We start from the raw sequence: 20,339 nt of genomic DNA, 5'->3' as shown, positions 1-20,339 counted from the left end.
TTAAACATAAGACCTAAAACCATAAAAACCCTAGAAGAAAACCTAGGCAATACCATTCAGGACACAGGCATGGGCAAAGACTTCATGACTAAAACACCAAAAACAATGGCAACAAAAGCCAAAATAGACAAATGGGATCTAACTAAACTAAAAAGCTTCTGCACAGCAAAAGAAACTATCATCAGAGTGAACAGGCAACCTACAGAATGGGAGGAAAATTTTGCAATCTATCCATCTGACAAAGGCCTAATATCCAGAATCTACAAGGAACTTAAACGAATTTACAAGGAAAAAAAAAAAATCAAAAAGTGAGTGAAGGATATAAACAGACGCTTTTCAAAATAAGACATGTATGCAGCCAACAAGCATATGAAAAAAAGCTCATTATCACTGGTCATTAGAAAAATGCAAATCAAAACCACAGTGAGATACCATCTCATGCCAGTTAGAATGGTGGTCATTAAAAAGTCAGGAAACAATAGATGCTGGAGAGGATGTGGAGAAACAGGAACCTTTTTACACTGTTGGTGGGAGTGTAAATTAGTTCAACCATTATGGAAGACAGTGTGGCAATTCCTCAAGGATCTAGAAACAGAAATACCATTTGACCCAGCAATCCCATTACTTGGTATATACCCAAATGATTAAAAATAATTCTACTATAAAGACACATGCACACATATGTTTAGTGCAGCACTATTCACAATAGCAAAGACTTGGAACCAACCCAAATGCCGATCAGTGTTAGACTGGATAAAGAAAATGTGGCACATATACACCACGGAATACTATGCAGTCATAAAAAAAGAATGAGTTGATGTCCTTTGCAGGGACGTAGATAAAGTTGGAAACCGTCATTCTCAGCAAAATAACACAGGAACAGAAAACCAAACACTGCATGTTCTCACTCATAAGTGGGAGCTGAACAATGAGAATATATGGGCACAGGGAGGGAAACATCACACACTGGGGCCTGTTGGGGGTGGGGAGCAAGGGGAGGGATAGCATTAGGAGAAATACCTAATGTAGATGATGGGTTGATGGGTTCAGCAAACCACCATCGCACATGTATACCTATGTAACAAACCTCTGTGTTCTGCACATGTATCCCAGAACTTAAAGTATAACAAAAACAAACACAAACAAAAATATCAGTGTAGAACTACAACCTTTCTAATCATTTGAACAAATGGAACACTTTAATTTTAATTTTTAATATGTGTACCAAAATAATAGGAGTTTTCTTCTAAGTCTACATAAAGATGGGTAAAGTTGGCATCATAAATTAGTGCAACATTGGTTGCCTCCATTATGTTTAATTTGGTATGATAAATATTTAAATGAGCCTAATAATATTACAATTTTTAATAGTAAAAAAAGTTCCTTGATGTGAATATCCCATTATTTATTTATCCTTTCTCCTATTGATGGGGATTTGGATTATTTCTAGAGTTTTGCTATTACAAACATGCTGCTATTAACATTCTTGTACTTATCTCTGGTATGCATTGCAAGAGTCTCTGTGGGGTATATAACTGAGAGTGAAATTAATGAGTTGTAAAGAATGTGTAGACTCAACTTTATAAGATAATGCTGATGGTTTTCTAAATTATCAGTAACAATTTAACTATAATAAAAATATGCATGAATTTTAGAAATATGACATTGAGTAAAAAAAAAAAGCTAAAAAGTCCCAAAATGTTGCATACAACTTCTTGCCTCTTTGATAAAGTTAAAAATAACTAACACTAAATTACATTATTTTTAGGAAGGATAGCATTATTTTTCATATAATAACGTACCAGAAGTAATATATTTTCCATATTTAAAAAAAGAGATAAATCAATACAAGATTTAGGATAGGGAAACTCAAGTAGGAAAGACAAGGAACCAGAAAGGAAAGAACCATATTCATCAATGTTAATTTCCAGGTTGAGTGGTGGGCATATGGCTGTTTATTTATATTAAAAATAAACAACTAACTTAAAAGTCATGCCTGGACCAACGAGGAGAGTATGGCATGAATCGAGGATCTGAGTTTCAAAGTAATAAATAAAATCCAAATCTAAATTAGGATGATACATTTTAAAATAACTTAAAGAGTGTAATTGAATTGTTTGTAACTTAAAGTGTAAACGCTTGAAGGGATAGATACCCCATTCTCCCTAATGTGCTATTTCAGAACATATGCCTGTATCAAGACATCTCATTCTCATGTACCCCATAAATATATACACCTACTATGTACCCACAAAAACTAAAAAAAAACAAACTTAAAAAAAAAAGCAAATTTGAAAAGATGATAAACATGCCTCTCTCTCCTCAGAATCAATCCAAAACAGTGAAGTGAGAAAAGGTTAGATCTTAACTTTAAATTAACAAGGAATCAGATTCTGGCTCTGCCACTATCTTTGTTAGTGTGGCTTCTCATATGTGACCTGGAGATAATAACTTGATAAAGGAGGCATTTCAAAGTAGGGCTAAGAATGGAGTATGCAGTAATCAGAATTAGGACATGTAGCTAGTCAATGACAAAAGGAGAGAGAGAGGGAAGAAGAAAGGGTGAAGGGCTGGAAAAAGAATGGATCTTTATATTGCTTCTTATGCCATGAAAAAATTTTAATTCCAGATGAATCAAAGTTATTAAAAATAAAACCTATAAAAACACTAGAATAAGGCCCAGGCAAATTTATTTATAATCTTGGAATTGGAATGGATTTTGTAAACAGGACATAAAACCTAGATGCAATTTTAAAAGAATGATAAATTGTCTACACAGAAATATAACATTTTGTACATAAAAATGCATAAAGTCAAAAGACAAAATACTTAGAAAAGTATGTGCAATGTGGATACAAAAAGCCAATTTCTTAATTTTAAAAGACTTTATATAAATTCATTTTTAAATCATAGTGCAATAGAAAATAGTCAAAGGCTGTGAACAGGAAGCTTTTAGGAAAACTAATAAAAAGGTCCTATAAACATGAAAATATTCTCAACTTCTAAAATTTAAAGAAACATAAAATAATGAAATATCATTTTGCCATAATAACCAATATTGGTGATAGCAGGTGGAAAAAGAAACTAAAATTTTGTTTTCAACTTCTATTATTGATGGAAAAGTGTACATTTACATAATATTTTTTGATAGCAAGTCAGCTATGTCTATCAAATTTCTAAATACCCATATACTTTAACTCAGCCATTTCATGTTAGAAAGTTTTCTATGGACATGTATAGTCAAAAATATCTGCCAAGACACAGATATTAATACATCCTTATAACTATTTATAATTATAAAAACAAGAAACAATCTAAATGTCCACCAATATGAACCAGTTAATATACTCTGGTACACTCATACTATGGAATGCCACATAGTCAAATACAGTAATGAACTTGGTCTGTATCTGCTTTTGAGGAAACAGCTCCCATATGTATTTACATTTTAAAAGCTACATAGACAGTGGTGTGGATCATATGACTCTACTTGTGTAAATCAAAGTTATACATATATAATAAAAAGTATATACATATATGCACATATCCATTGTATTTCTAAACATACAGGTACATGCATAAAACCTTTTTTCTGGATATATATACAAAGGGAAGAGAGATGATTGAGTGAAGATATGTTACTTTTTATTTTACACCTTTCTATGAGATTAATGTATTACTTGTATAAATATATTACATATATAAATATATACTTCATACATGAAGGTGAAATGAGATTATAGTATACGAGGTGATTGGCACAAAGTAGAAATAACCCATAAAATGTTAATGCTATTCTCCCTAATACTGAGAGCTAATAATTCTCTGGATCTACCAAACCCCTTTTTAATTTAATCTCATGACTTTGGTTCTTTTGGATGTTAAGAATAACTCAGGGTCTTAAGGTACAAAATTATAGATAGAAATAAAGATAATGAGATGATCTTCCTAACTTTTATTCTTTACTAAATAGATCAGATTTATTTACATTTTATATTTTCAAACATTTAAAATTTTTCCTCCTAAATCCTGAATATGGATATTGTTGTGATTTTTGTTTCTAACTGGCTTCCCTTTATCACCAGATGGCCTTGACACGAAAAAGAAAACTCAGGAGAAATTTTTTTTTACAAAAAAGAATACATTTTCATTCAAAAGGGTTCATGTTTTCCTTATTTTTCTACATTAGATCTGTTCATTCCTCAAAAGACAAATAGGGTTTGAGGCATGAGGAGAAATAGCTTATATCATAAAAGAATTAAGAATTTTAAAAAACCATCTTACCTAAACAAACACTGCATTTAGATTCAAATGGCCCACCTGGGCTTTCAGCAGGACTTATTGCTTGGACCAGCCTCCTCCTATTATTACTAGAACTCTCAGTGCCAGAATTCGGGCCAAATTCCAAGAACGAATCCTACCTCCAAGTGCTTTTATCATTTTTTAATTGCATATGTCTGCAGTGCCTTACTGTCTGCCACTTAGTATTCCTGCATGTTGCTAAACAGCTGCCATGTTGTTTCCCTAGAGATATGTTCCTGTATATCCTTACCTATTTCACAGGGCTGTTGTAAAGCTTAATTAATTAATGTTTCCTGAATGCCTCGAGGTTTTCAGACAAAAAGTGTTAGGTAGGAAGTGTAAAGAGTCTTATTAAAACTCCAGTTTTTTCCTGGAGATTGAAGTCTCCCACCTGGTCTTGATTTCTTACAGACAGGGCATTTTCCAGTCCCCTATGCCTTGTCCAGAGTCCTGAGGTCACAGTGAAATTTTGGTCCAGCCATCGCATCAACCCAGACTTCTGAGAGGTAAAAGATTATTCAAAATCTCACATAGGGCTATAGACCAAGACCACTCCAACCAGTCTGGGTGTGATTAAGATCGAATGAATTTTCTCATAGCAGACCACAAAATAACTCTGTAAGAGTCTATAATAAACCTACAGTTGTTTGATTTTTGTTTTTATGTTTTTTGGTTTTAGCCAAGGATTTTTTTTTAAGTGAAGGTTTTCAGATGAGCAAAAGAGGTAAAGCAGCATTTCAAAGAATAAGAAATCCAAGGGCAAAAAACATATAAAAAGGTACCCAACATTACTAATAAACAATAAAATTCAAATTAAAATAATATTAAAATTCTATTTTCCACCTGTTCTACTGGCCAAACCTTACGATTCTGAGTTTTCACAAGGATATAGAGCCAAGAGAAATCCTGTAAACTCTTGTCGGGAATACAATTGATACAAGCAATGTAATGAAGTTGAACATGTGACTACTCTGAGGCACATGTAAGGAAATTCTTGCACATGTGCATAGGGAAAACTTTAAAATGTTGATAGCAGCTTCATTTTTTATTGCAAAAAGTAAAAAAAGTAAATGCTCATCAATAGTAGAATTTAAAAGTTACAGTATAATCAAATAAGAGAATAATAGCAGAGAAAATAAATGAACTGGAGGTATTGAATAAACATGAAAATATTTCACAAACACAATATTGAACGAAAAACAAAAGTTGCTGTGGAATACATAAAGATGATGCCACTTTTGTGATGATAAGAACATGCCAAACAGTACCATATTGTTTAGGTAGACAAACATAAAACATAAAAGACAAACACATTCTAAGTAGTGCTGCTAGAGCACTGTATTAGGCCATTCCCGTGCTGCTAGGAAGAAATACCCGAGACTGGGTAATTTCTAAAGGGATTTATGGTATTTAGGTAGGTAAGAATATGTGTAGGAATGACAAACTCCCAGTTCAGGAAATGGGTACTGGTGGGCATGTGGGATTGAGGAATACACAAAAGCCTCCAAATGAGTGGTAGCTGGGTGGACAGGGGTTAATTATATTATTATTTATACGTTTTTATCCTTTATACCTTTTATATACCTGAATTATTTCTTAATAAAAACTACTCACATCAATCAGCAAAAGTATCAAAGAATATTGATGGCAGGTGAGCTTATACTTCTGTGAGGCTGGAGGTATATAGGAACTCCCTGCACTTTACACTTAATTTTGCTGTGAACCCAAAACTGCTCTAAAAATAAAATTGTATTAATGAACTGAAGGAAAAACTATTTGTCATTAGCCTTTATATGTTCTGTATAGTCCATGGATTTTTTTTTTTTTTTTTATACTTTAAGTTCTAGGGTACATGTGCATAACGTGCAGGTTTGTTACATATGTATACTTGTGCCATGTTGGTGTGCTGCACCCATCAACTCGTCAGCACCCATCAACTCGTCATTTACATCAGGTATAACTCCCAATGCAATCCCTCCCCCCTCCCCCCTCCCCCATGATAGGCCCTGGTGTTTTTAATATTAAAGAAACGACAGGAGGAGAATCAGCCTAAAAGGCAGAATACGGAGAGTTGAAAGGAAAGGACCTGAGGAAGAAAACTAAGCTGGATGTTCAGCACATCAAGGTGACACCTCCGTGATGTCTGTATGTATGGTGGGAGTCTGCATGCATGTATGTGGGCAGGTATACAAGCTTGCTTTAATATGCCTGCCACATTCTAAGTAGTGCTGCTAGAGCACTGTATTAGTCCGTTCTCACCCTGCTATAAGGAAATACTCGAGACTGGGTAATTTATAACGGAAAGAGGATTAATTGACTCAGTTCCACAAGGCTGGAGAGGCCTTAGGAAACTTACAATCATGGCGGAAGGCACCTCTTCACGGGCAAGCAGGGGAGCGAACGAGTGCTGAGCAAGGCGGCGAAGCCCCTTATAAAACCATCAGATCACGTGAGAACTCACTATCACGAGAACAGCGTGAGGGAAACTGCCCCCATGATTCAATTATCTCCACCTGGTCCTGCCCTTGACATGTGGGAATTTTAACAATTTAAGATGAGATTTTGGGTGGGGACACAGCCAAACCATGTCAAGCATGCTTTTATGAAATCTATTATTGTACAGCTGATGTTACGGCTACTTTAGAGTAATTTTCCCCCAGCTCTCGATCAGTGATTTGCAAAGTTTTTAGGAGTCCATATAAAATGTCATATAGAATTCAAATATATAAATTGAAACTACATTTTCTCTGGCTACAGATATGGTGGGAGTCTGTATGCCTACTATTCTTGCCACCTCACCCCAAGCACCTGTGCAGAATCCTAGTACTTAGTAATTGGAATATAATTGCTCTAAGATAGCACATTCTCGTGTATGTTTTGCAGAGACACCAGTCCTAAGACATGTTCTATATTAGTGGGATTCTATGATCAGACACATTTGAGATATGCTACATGTTCACGGTGCATTCTAAAGGCTCTGAGAAGCCCTGCAACAAAGACATGATTTACTTTGTTGAAACTAGTATTTCTCAAGCATAGGTAACCACAGAACATTCTTCAACACAAAATATCTATTAATGTCCCTAAGCACTCTTTTAGAAATATGTGCTTTAGGCCATAAAACAAATGTCTCCTATTAAGATCATTGGTATTTGGTGCATTTCAATATAATAAGCTTACAGTTACTAATGAGTCTTAACACTGCCCAAAGCCTTATTTTTCTCAAATGCATCTCTCTAGTACCCTCTCTAGCACTCTCCCTATTAAAGATATACACATTGTAAGTTGGCCATCTACTGTTTTTAACAAATAGATACTGAGTGCTTGTCCTACAGAAGGAATTTTAAATGCAAGGAAACACAAGACCCACACTTCATGTACTTCAATGTCAACGAGTTCAAAAAGGCTTGTGTTGGATTTTTTAAAAGGCAGGCATTTTGGAAAAATAATGCAGATTCTTCAAGTGTGCACTGAACTTAAATAAGTTTGATGTTGCTGCAATGTATCAAGTCCCAAAAACTTTTCAAGTTGATCTTGGATGGTGTGCTTAATGGTATGAACATCTGTGACTATAAGTGCTTAAGATAAGCAGGTACTTAATATTTATTGAATTAATAAATGAACAAACACACAAACTGTGTAGAATAAACACATTTACAGGCCAGGACAAGACTGGGCCAGACACAGTAGAAGCAAGGGAAAAGTCTAGTGAAGTGGGGAAGATTGGCAATATTCACAAAACATTTTAATGAATCACAGGTCAAGTTTCCATCTAAGCTATATATTTTAATTACCCCTCTTTAAAAGAAAAAAAAAAGGCTTATTTATTTAAAAAAAAAAAAATTAAAATTTCCTTGAAATCGCCAGAGTTTACTATATCCAAAGAGGGACTTGAGTGATTTGCAAATGTTTTAGTCTCCTTTATTTGCAAGAACTTATTGCCAAAATTATAGGACATTGGTTTCAGAAGTTGTTCTATAAAAAACTGACATGTAAAAATACGATTATTATAAACTTTGCCTCTGGAATATGGGAACCTCCCCTCATTTTTGAAAGAAGAAAAATAATTCAAGAAGGTCCTTAACACCGTCTCCCCAACTGACCAAAAAACATGCATGTCTCCAGATGTGGGAATTAATGGTCCTTGTTTGACTGTATACCCTTGCAGGTTACATGAATAAATGTCATATGAGCAGATGTGGGAACCTTTCTTTAGAGTTTTTAAAGGATGGTCTTTTAACACTAATATATAACATTAATGACCTCAATTGTCCAACTTAAATTGGCCAATTAAAGAAGATAATACTGAAGACCAGAAAAATCTTTTTGTTCTTTCCTACTTTGACATCTTTAGCTGAGCCTTTTTGATACACTATGCACAAACCTCTTCATCCATAACATATAGGCATTTATATGTTTTATGCTCCTAGATTCTTCAGCCTCTCATTCATTCAATCAAAAAAAGTATACAAGGCTGGGCACGGTGGTGCATGCCTGTAATCCCAGTGCTTTCAGAAGCTGAGGCAGAAAAATCAATTGAGGCCAGGAGTTCAAGACCAGCCTGGGCAGATCTCTTCTCTACAAAAAATTTAAAATTATCCAGGCATGGTGGTATGTGCTTATAGTCCTACCTACTCAGGAGGCTGAAGCGGGAGATTCACTTGACCCAGGAGTTCCACGCTGCAGTGAGCTATTGATCACACCGCTGTACTCCAGCCTGGGCGACAAAGTGAGACCTTGTTGCTAAAATAATAAAAATATTATTTTTTTTTAAGTGTACGCATAATGAAGAAAATTAAAAGAAATATAAAATTAGGTGTTTGGCCTTGGAGAGCTTGCAGAGACAAGAGATGTAACATGTAAAGTTTAATAATAAAACAACTCAGTAACCCATGTGATATAACAACAAAATAAATGGTAAGTGTCAAACTTCTAGGATAGAAAAATGCATGGTATGAGCATTCATTTGCCTACAAATTTAGAAAATGATGAAGATGCTGAGAGATAAAATAGTCATGAAAATAGTGAAGAAAACTTGACCTAGTCTGAAGGAAAAGAAAGATTTGGGGAAATCAAACGGAGGTGGTAGAAGATTCCCAAGATGGAAATCTTTGTGAATAAAGTTTCATAAACTGTCTGAAAGCAATTCATACAATTCCGTGGTCACTACGCCACTTTACTGGATTGTATGCAAACATCCAAAATGAGGTGGCTAAACAAAAACAATTTACTAGTAGAAGTCCAAGCAAGAAAGAATGCCAAAAATGTCAGAAACTGCTCAGCATCTGAGCATAGCTTCTTTTTTGAATTTCATCCTTATCCTTAAATCCCTAAATATCTACTATTTTTAAATATATGTTAATGACTTTTTGAAAGAAATGGGTGAGAAAACTGGGAAAGCTGAACCAATTTACAGTGGCTGACGTTGCATTACATTCCAAAGCATTCATATTATAGAGGTGTCTTCATCCTTCAGTCTCTAGCTAAAAAGTTGTGTTTTTTTGTTATTGCTGTTTTTGTTTGTTTGTTTGTTTTGCTTTGTTTTTTTACCCTAGGCTTGGAGCATTGGCAAATTTATTTGCCAAAGATAGCGGGATTGGGATATTAAAAGGGATTAGCTCCAAAGCAGATAATTCTTTAGATGAATGCATAGAAAACTATGAGAGAATTTCCATTTCTATAATAAAAATACAAGAAATGACATCTAGAAACACTTGTTGAGTTAGATTTCACTGGGTACCATTTGCTTATAATATTTAATCACTATTTTCCATAGTATCTTTCTGAAATAAGCAAAGTAGTCTGCCAAGTTCCTAGCTCAAGTTAATAGAGCAGAATATAGGTTAAAAAAATAATTTAAGTTGTATTTATTTTGTAGTATCTGATTATATTGTATTAGCACAAGTTAGGAATACAGGAAAAGTGCTTAACTGAGAGATGATAAGACAATATATGAAACAATTATAAAGTAATACCTTGTATTTATTTCACATAGTTAAATCATGTACTTGGTGTGGTTCGGACTAGAAAATAGTCAGCAGGGGTAATAATGAGAATGTCAGAATAGTTGAAAGAAGAGCTTTCTAAGTTCTGGTGTTATAGAAGCAAAGACAGAAAAAAAATTATATGTCTCATATATATCATAGCAAGAAGACCAGCCCATCTGGAAGAGACAGTATGTTTTAGGAAATGGGAAAGAGAAAAAAAGAACAGGCAAAGTAAAGCAACAGAGTGGAACAGGGGTTGGAAACCACGGCCGGTAGCCTATTTTTTATAAATAAAGTTTTATTGGCCAGGCCTGGTGGTTCACACTTGTAATCCCAGCTTTTTGAGAGGCCAAGACAGGAAGATTGCCTTAGCCTAGAAGTTCAAGACCAGCCTTGGCAACGTAGCCAGACTCCATCTCTACCTAAAAAATAAAAAAAAATAAAATTTTAAAAAAATTCATTGGAACAAAGCCACATTCATTTGTTTACAGATAGTCTACGGCTGCTTTCACACTACAGTGGTCGAGTTGAGTAGTTGGAATAGAGATAGAGAGCCTGTGGCCAACAAAACCTGAAATATTTATTATCTGGCCCTTTCTAGGAAAAGTTTGCCAATCATTGTAGAAGAATATGCAAATATTAGGGAAGAAGGGAGAGAACAAATATGGAGCTCTGAAACTGTAACACGTAAGTTATTTTTCTTTATACTGCCCCAGCCATTCAAATTTTCTTACACTTCCTCGGGCTTCTTAGGTCTTCTGACAAAGGACAGATTAAAGACCTTGGAAAATAGGCTGAAGGATTTTGAGTTCATGCAGAAGATGGTGGAAATTCTAGGACAGAAAAATGATCAATTTGGAAGATTGAGAATGAGAACAGATAAAGAAAACCTGAAGGAAAGGCACCAGGTAAAATATCGCATAAATCCACGCAGTGCTCTTCATAAGGAATGGAGGTATTCAGAGAAAGATTTCAAATGGTGACTCAAGTCCTGGTGACAAATTGGCATGGGAAAAGTAGTATAAGGTAAAGAACATCAAACTAGGAGTAATAGAATTGGGTTCTAGTTCCCAGTGTGCCATTTACCAGCTTGGTGTCTTTAGCAAAGACACCTTATGTATCTCTATTTGCTCACTTATAACCCTAGGAAGTTGGTAGAAATATTGATATTTACCATTTCTGAGAATCTACTTGGTTGGCAGGTACTAAACAAAGGCATTTCACACATTTATTCCTAAACCTTACAAAAAGCTCTAAGACATGCATTGCCTAGGTCATTATACAGATGAGGAAACTGAGGCTCAGAAAAGGTTAGTAAATTGCCTGATATGAAACAGGGAGTCAAGTGATAAAATGAGTTCTGAATTTAGTATTGATCTCTTCATGCACATGGATCATATGTGTAAATGCTCATTATTATGTAAAGGATAGTCACTGCTTCATTGTAGAAAATCCTGTATCATCTTTCCACAAAGAATTTAGGTAGTTAAGACTTGCCATTCCTCCACCCCTCTAAAACAGAGTTTATTAGCACCAAATACCCATGTGCTCCTTTGCTTTCCCAAATGCCCTTGTAGTTTATATGCCTATGTGCTAGCCAGGAAGATGTGGTTAGAAGTAATGTAAACCACTTCCATACTTGGCCTCTCAAAACAAAATAATAACCAACATTGATAATGCTTTATAGTTCCCAGTCAACATGCTTTCATATATAAATTATTTCATTTGGCTCTCACAACAAAGAACTAGAATTATTAGGATCAGAGACATGGTTACAGATAAAGAATCTTAAACTCAACAAGATTAGATACTTTGAATATTCTGTAGGTAAGAGGATGCCTCTTAAGGATAATGTGTCTTTCATTTCTGCTTCCCAGTATCTAACCAGTGCCTAGAACATATACTTGATGTGGATAGAAGCCATCTAGAGCCCATTTGTCAAATGAAGTAAAAACTTTTGTATACAAACAGGGTTCAAACTGGACACAAACAGGTGGTTCTTGTAAATAATAAAAGTAACTGAGAAATAAAAGGTTAGCAATTATATTACTTGTTCATAGTTAAAACGTATTTTATGAGTTGTCCTCCTCTTAATGGTTCTTCAATTTATAACCAATGTCAACTTTAATAGTTTTACATAGCAGGGCATAATTTCTCTTCTGCTCCCAACCCATTCTCCTTTTTCCATTCAGTGACAGCTTCAAGTAGATGGTGAACCAATCTTAGACTCTCACACTCTCCTTGGCAAGTCTGAGATAGCACCTTGTAAGGTCCCCTTATCCTGGGGTGGTTTCTCTTCTGGGACCATGTGGGCATTTAAGAATGTTAAGGGAACTTAATTGGATTCAAACCTGGATTGCATCTTTTTAGTTGTAAGCTGCTCAGTCCTTGTTTTTTTTCCACTTCCACTGAAATTTAGTGAGAAAATGGCTTAAATCAGCCTTGATGTGATAACAAAAATGAAAATGAATGGTGAAGAAAAAAAATCAAAAGGTTTGCTCTTTGAGATATAATTTAGTGTCTGGCAGGAACAATTCAAGAAAATTGTGTCCACTTCCTGATCACATAGCTAAACAAACAATGAAGGGGGAGTCCTGCTGAGAGACATTTTCACATTAAAAGGTGCTAAAAATGGGCTAGATCTCCTCGCAGCCCTGTTGGAAGCCTCCGTTCAATTTTTAGTCATTTCCGTCCTGTCCCCAGACTAGTAGCAACCGGTGAGACAGAGGAAAAAGGAGAGGCTGTACTTCCACGTTCATCCACCCAGCAATTTGAGGAAAGATTGGAAAGGAAAGTGAATCTTGTCCTTCCCAGACATTCTCAGATGATTGCAGAGAGGGAAGTTGAGATAGAGAAGGGAACAATAAAAAAGATTAGAAGCCTTCTTAGAACTCTCCTTAGGCACAGACCTAAAATAAGTCAAAAATCACACAAAGCAATCCTGCTTCCAAAGAGCTATGTGGATTAGGCCTTTGCTAAGGCTTAGATACTAGAAAAAAAATTGAAATTAAGCATGCATAAACATACAGCGTTAGATATATCCTCTCCTACAAAGCTATCAATACTGTCTTTTGAGTCTCATAAATAGACATTTACTAAACATGTGAATATCAGAGTCCATAGTCAAGAGCCTTCTATTAGTACTTACAGAGTCAGAACTTCCCATGAAAGTATCATGTCCTCTGCATCAATAATACTCATGCAAGAAGTGATTTAACAAACAGTTTCATTACGTCCTATGAACCAGGCATTATACTAGATGCTGGATACATGAAGATAAAGGAGATATCACCTTTTAGATTTCGCAGTGTGCAGCACGGTTTCTCAACCACAACATTATTGACATTGAACTGAATAATTCTTTGTTGTGGGCTGCCATGTGCATTGTAGGATGTTTAGCAGCGTCCCTGGCCTGTACCCACTAGATGCCAGTAGCATCCCACCCCAGTCGTGCTTTAAAAATGTTGAGACAATCAAAAACATCCCCACGTATTGCCAAATGACCCCTGGGAGAAGGGGCAAAATCTCACAGTCAGTTAAGAACCATGGGTTTAAAAGGAGAGACAAGGTTTTGTAAGCCAATAATTACAATGAGATGAAATGGGCTAGAGTTCGCATAAAGTACTATGAGAGCACTCAGAAGAGAGTAACTAGAGTAAGAAGTCGGGAGATAAGTGCCCCTGCACGTATTAAGCACACCCAGATGACCAAGTATATTTTTAAAATTCAGACAACAACAATAGTAGATAATAGATAACGCTTATCTATGTACCATGTACTGTTCTAAGTATTTTGCAGACTTTAAATTATTTAATCCTCACAACAGCCCTATGAACTAGATTCTGTAATTACCCTCATTGTAAAATAAAGAAACTGAGGCATAGAGAAGTTAAGTAGTTTTCCCAGGGCACAGAGCCAGTAAATAGTGGAGCTGAGATTCAAAACTCAAGCAGTATATCTCAGTAAACCTCAATAAAGGGCATAAATGCTTTAGGTAAATATAGCACATTCTGGAGTGTTCATTTTTTTTGAAGATTTAATATTTTACAAAAATAGAACAGGCATGTTTATATTAGTTGTTAAGATAAACGCAAAGCATTCAGGAAACTTCACGTGTGCAATGTCACTGCGGGCTGTGCCCACAGGCCCCTAGGGGTCTACATGCACTTTCTCCGCTTAGGAGCCTCTGATAGAAAGAAATCAGGAATGCTGTCCTAGAGCATGGTAAGCATGGGGTGTCCATTGAGTTTAAAACCAACCCAGCCCAGAGGGACTGTGCCATCAAAAACAGGCTTAGAAAGTAAAAGCTATGTGGCAGTTTTTGTGGCCAGTTTGTGGTGCCGACTTGATAGCCTACCCAACCCAGAGCTGACTGCTTGGGAAGAGCATTCCACATTCGAAGAGGAACTCAGAGCCAGGTCTTGAACAAAGACTTTCCCTTCAGAGTCTTGCCTGACTTAAGAAGTTCAAGACCCAGCCATGACTGTGATGACCTCTCACCTCAGGCCTTCAAACTTACTCTTCCTTCTGCCTCAAAAGCTTTTACCCTCACACAGCCTTTTGACTTTCTTCTCTCTCACCTCCTCCAGGTCACTGCACAAAGGCCATCTTCCCAATAAGGCTTTCCCTGACCACCTGACATAAAATTATAAATTCTCCCCCTCCACTCAATCCTCATCCATAACACTTACTACCAGCTGACATGCTAAGTATTTTACTTATCAATTTATTTATTTATTTATTTATTTATTTATTTATTTATTTATTTATTTTGAGACAGAGTCTCGCTCTGTCGCCCAGGCTGGAGTGCAGTGGCGCAATCTCGGCTCACTGCAAGCTCCGCCTCCCGGGTTCACGCCATTCTACTGCCTCAGCCTCCTAAGCAGCTGGGACTACAGGCGCCCGCCACCGCGCCCGGCTAATTTTTTGTATTTTTAGTAGAGACGGGGTTTCACCGTGGTCTCGATCTCCTGACCTTGTGATCCGCCCGCCTCGGCCTCCCAAAGTGCTGGGATTACAGGCGTGAGCCACCGCGCCCGGCCAATTTATTTTTTTATTTTCTATCTTCCACCACTAGAATGTAAGCCCCATGAAGGTAGAAATTTGTCTGCTTTGTTCCCTGCTGATATTCTCTAGCACCTGGGATGTATTAGTAAAGATTTGTGGAATGAATCAACTATGTCACTTAATCCTCACAGATGACACACCTTTTAGCTGTGAATTCTGCCATTAGTGTTGTGTCATAATGATGATAAATAACCTTAGTCCAAGTATTCAATCACATGCATTGGCTCCCTTTATACAATCTGTACTATTGCCTATTTTATACATGACAAAATCGAGGTTCAGAAAGGTAAGTAATTTGCTCAAGGTCACAGAATTAGGATTTAAACACACGTCTGTCTGACTCCAAAGTTATGTGCTTATAATCTCAATAAATATTTTGCCGATAAAATATTTACAGGACTATTGTTATTATCACACGTTTCATTGGAAAGAAATGATTTCCCATCCATTAACTCATTGGATCCTCACACAGTCCCATGAGGGAATAATCAGCAAATATATGACGCCCTTTACACACAAATGAGGAAACTGAGAGTCTGGGAGATTAAACAAATTGTCCATGACCACATTCCTAGAAATGGAGACTGAGGATGCCGCAAATGCTCACTCCTGTCAACAGCTGTGGCCCAATCATCCATGTGGATACCGAAATGAAATGGTGGCTTTCACTATCCATCAATCCTGGAAAAACTCAGGCTAAGTTCATGGGAGTTTTCATACATATTGATTTCTCCGATGATAATACAAATATGCACATCTGATTTTTATCTGAACTGTAGATTCAGTCAGAAAATCTCTAAGTGACCAGACAGTTCCATCTTTGAGTAAATACAACCAGGCCAAGAACACAGTGCTTCAAACACAGAAGATGGTGGTGATGAGCTCCAGCTCCAGGGGGTGGCAGCAGTGAGAAACAGATCAAACTCAAGTTGGACATGGCATTCTCTGGAGCAGTTGCTGGGAGCAACTACAGAATATTCTACACAAGCCCAGCAGTAATAGTGAGATGAGGGCAAACATTTCATACATGAGTAAAACCCTGAAGAAGTACTGAACACGTTAGGGGAGCCAGACACAAAGAAAGACTGAGGCTGGATTTATTGCCAGTGTGGGTCTTTGGGGCCTTGAGTATTGTTCTTGGACATTGTCCTTTGGAAAGCAACTTGGGAGACAGTGCAATATGCAAGTCTGAAACTATAACTTAGGAACGAGTCACCCCAGATCACCCTGTACTTTGATTGCCTGCTTGCCTATATTCTTTGATCACCCCATCCTTACCTCACTAATGTGTAAATTCCTTAAAGGCAGTAATTGGGCCATGTTCCTCTTTGTACCTCAAGTACCTGACACAATACCAAATACACACTACACATATGATAAATAAAATTAAACAAACAACATTTTCTCACGGCATTTGTGTAGATGTCTAAGCTCTTGCTACTAGCCAACTGCGAATTTCATATCAACAAAGATTACTCTTTATTATTTATTCCCAGTGTCCAGCACTTTGCCTGGTACACTCCAAACTTTCAAAAACATTTGCAGTGAAAGTGTGGATAGATTGATGGATGAATGAATGGATGTTACTAGATTTAGGATTTCCTACTACGATTCTTCTCCTTAGCAGTTTGCAACATTTTGAAAAGATCTAGCATCTTGTCTCCTTAGCATCCTTAGCATCCAGATCTTAGGTTCTAATGCCATTCTCCAGTAAAAGGAAACAGATATTTTTAGAGAAATTATTCTAGACTAATTGGAGGCCTCGGCAGGGAAAATACAAGGTGAGCCTGGGGTATCTTGTAGTGTCAGAAAGTAAGGAAGTGCTAAAAACAAATGATGGAAGTTTGTCAAAAGGACACAGAAACCAACTGAAAGAGCTCCCAATGGCAAAACCCGGAATAATTTAAGCAAAACAATAAATAAAATAGTATCAGATTATAACCCAAAGTATGAAAGAAATATTCATGAGTCTATAATGATATAAATGAATGAATAAATAAATTGGAGAAAATAGACAAATCTCCCATGCTGAATAATTCTAAATAACTTACATAGATATTCGGTTGGTGCAAAAGTAATTGCAGTTTTGGACCATGAATTTTAAATCGTTATAACTAGGCTCAAACACATCTTTATTAATCAAAATAGGAACCGTTACAATCAACACTTGTTTGCCACCAAAAAATAAGTTTGTTTAGTCCTGCAGCAGAAAACCTGTGCTTCGTGATTCAACAAACTCTTGGAAAGCATTTTCTACATCTCGCTGGTTATGGAAGCATTTTTTCTGCAAAAAGTTGTCGAGGTGCTTGAAGAAATGGTAGTCAGCTGGCAAGAGGTCCAGTGAATATGGCGGATAAGGAAAAACTTTGTAGCCCAATTCATTCAATCTTTTTTTTTTTAAGATGGAGTCTCACTGTGCTGCCAGGCTGGAGTGCAATGGCATGATCTCGGCTCACTGCAACCTCTGCCTCCGGAGTTCAAGCGATTCTCCTGCCTCAGCCTCCTGAGTAGCTGGGACTATAGCCACACACCACCACGCCCAGCTAATTTTTTTTTTTTTTTTTTTTTTTTTTGTATTTTTAGTAGAGACGGGGTTTCACCATGTTGGCCAGTATGGTCTTGATCTCTTGACCTCGTGGTCCACCCGCCTCGGCCTCCCAAAGTGCTGGGACTGGCTTGAGCCATGCACCCGGCCTCATTCAACTTTTGAAGCATTGGTGCGATTTGCGGTCAGATGTTGTGGAGAAGAATTGGGCCCTCTCTGTTGACCAATGCTGGCTGCAGGGATTGCAGTTTTCAGTGCATCTCATCAATTTGCTGAGCATACTTCTCACATGTAATGGTTTCACCACAATTCAGAAAGCTGTAGTGGATCAGACCAGCAGCAGACCACCAAACAGCGACTATGACCTTCTTTTTGGTGCATGTTCGGCTTTGGGAAGTGCTTGGAGTTTCCTCTCGGTACAACCACTGAGCTGGTCATCGCCGGTTGTCATATAAAATCCATTTTTCGTCACACATCACAATCCAATGAGAAATGGTTCATTGTTGTGCAGAATAAGAGAAGATGACATAAAATGATGATTTTTTTTTTATTTTCGGTCAGCTAATGAGGCACCCACTTATCAAGCTTTTTCACCTTTCCAATTTGCTTCAAATGCCCAATGACTGTAGAATGGTTGATGCTGAGTTCTTCAGCAACTTCTCCTGTAGTTATAAGAGGATCAGTTTCAATGATTGCTCTCAACTGGTCATTGTTGTCAACTTCCGATGGCTGGCCACAATGCTTCTCAACTTCAAGGCTCTCGTCTCCTTTGCAAAACTTCTTGAACCACCACTGCACTGTATGTTTGTTAGCAGTTCCCGGGCCAAATGTGTTGTTGATGTTATGAGTTGTCTCTGCTGCTTTACAATCCATTTTGAACTCGAATAAAAAAATTGCTCGAATTTGCTTTTTGTCTAACATTATTTCCATAGTCTAAAGTAAATATAAAATAAATAGCAAGTAATAAGCCATTAGCAAAATAACATAAAGTGAGAAATGCTCACTAAAATGATGTATAACATAACCACATTTGTTTAAGAATGTATTCCAATATCAAATGGCAAATTCCAACAGTGCAAAAACTGCAATTACTTTTGCATCTCAGGGATGTGGAGCACAACTCTTAACTGTAGGGTCAACATTGTGATTTCCTCCCAAAAAGTACAGTACAGAAAAGGAAAAGTAACTTTATAGTAGAGAATGATAAACACTACATCAGCCAGGTGGTCAGGGCTAACATCAATAGTGTTATCATGTTGACAGTATATACCCTTGACACAATGTGATGAGAAAGACACTTTACCTCTGTGGTCTTCCTCCCTAAAACCCATCACCCCAGTCTAATCATGAGAAAAACATCAAACAAATTGATGGACATTCTTTAAAAACAAAACAAAACAGTAGTCCTCCAAACTGTCAAGGTCATCAAAAACAAGAAACTTGTCACATCCAAGGAAACAAATAAATAAATGCAATGTATTATCCTGGATGGGATCCTGGAACAGAAAAAGGGCATTAGGTAAAAAAGAAGATATATGAATAAATTATGGACTTTAGTTAACAATAATGTGTCAATATTGGTTAATTGATTATGATAAAGGTGCTATACAAATGTTAAGATGTTAATAGGGGAAATTGGGTATGGTGTATACAGGAACTCTCTGTACTATCTTCACAGCTAAAACTATTCTAAAATAAAAAGGTTTTTTTAAGTATAGAAATAAGTTATAGCACACAGGATGATATCCTATCCTTGTGCTCCTTCACAAGAGGTTTCAGTGAATTTAACATCCAAAAATGAGTTACTAAGGATGTCTTCTCTGATGCCTCTAAAATAAAGTGCTCTGCTGGGCATGGTGGCTCATGCCTGTAATCTCAGCACTTTGGGAGACTGAGGCGGGCAGATTACTTGAGGTCGGGAGTTCAACACCAGCCTGACCAACATGGAGAAACCCCGTCTCTACTAAAAATGCAAAATTAGCAGGGTGTGGTGGCGCATGCTTATAAGCCCAGCTACTCAGGAGGCTGAGGCAGGAGAATTGCTTGCACACAGAAGGCGGAAGTTGTGGTGAGCCGAGATCTCGCTATTGCACTCCAGCCTGGGCAACAAGAGTGAAACTCTATCTCCAAAAAAAAAGAATAATTAAAAATAAAAAATAAAATAAAGTCCTCTTATTAGAGGAATTGGATGACTACTACTGCCTATTATGCTGACAATTTCTAGGTCCTCAAATAATTTTCTGGTTTTTTTTCCTACAGTCAGATTTCTTACCCCGCCATGGATTTTGCATGTTAATAAACATTGAGGAATACATTCAATTAAGCTTCACTGATACCTGCTTCCATTTAATTAATGATTTGCATGGCCTCTTCTACAAAGCTACTTCTCTATAATTGTTGTGGATACTAAAATTCCTCCTACTTTGTTATTTTGTTTG

Source organism: Mandrillus leucophaeus, unplaced genomic scaffold (assembly GCF_000951045.1).
Source record: "Mandrillus leucophaeus isolate KB7577 unplaced genomic scaffold, Mleu.le_1.0 Scaffold492, whole genome shotgun sequence".
In the NCBI taxonomy this organism is placed as follows: Eukaryota; Metazoa; Chordata; class Mammalia; order Primates; family Cercopithecidae; genus Mandrillus; species Mandrillus leucophaeus.
This window is presented reverse-complemented; position numbering follows the sequence as displayed.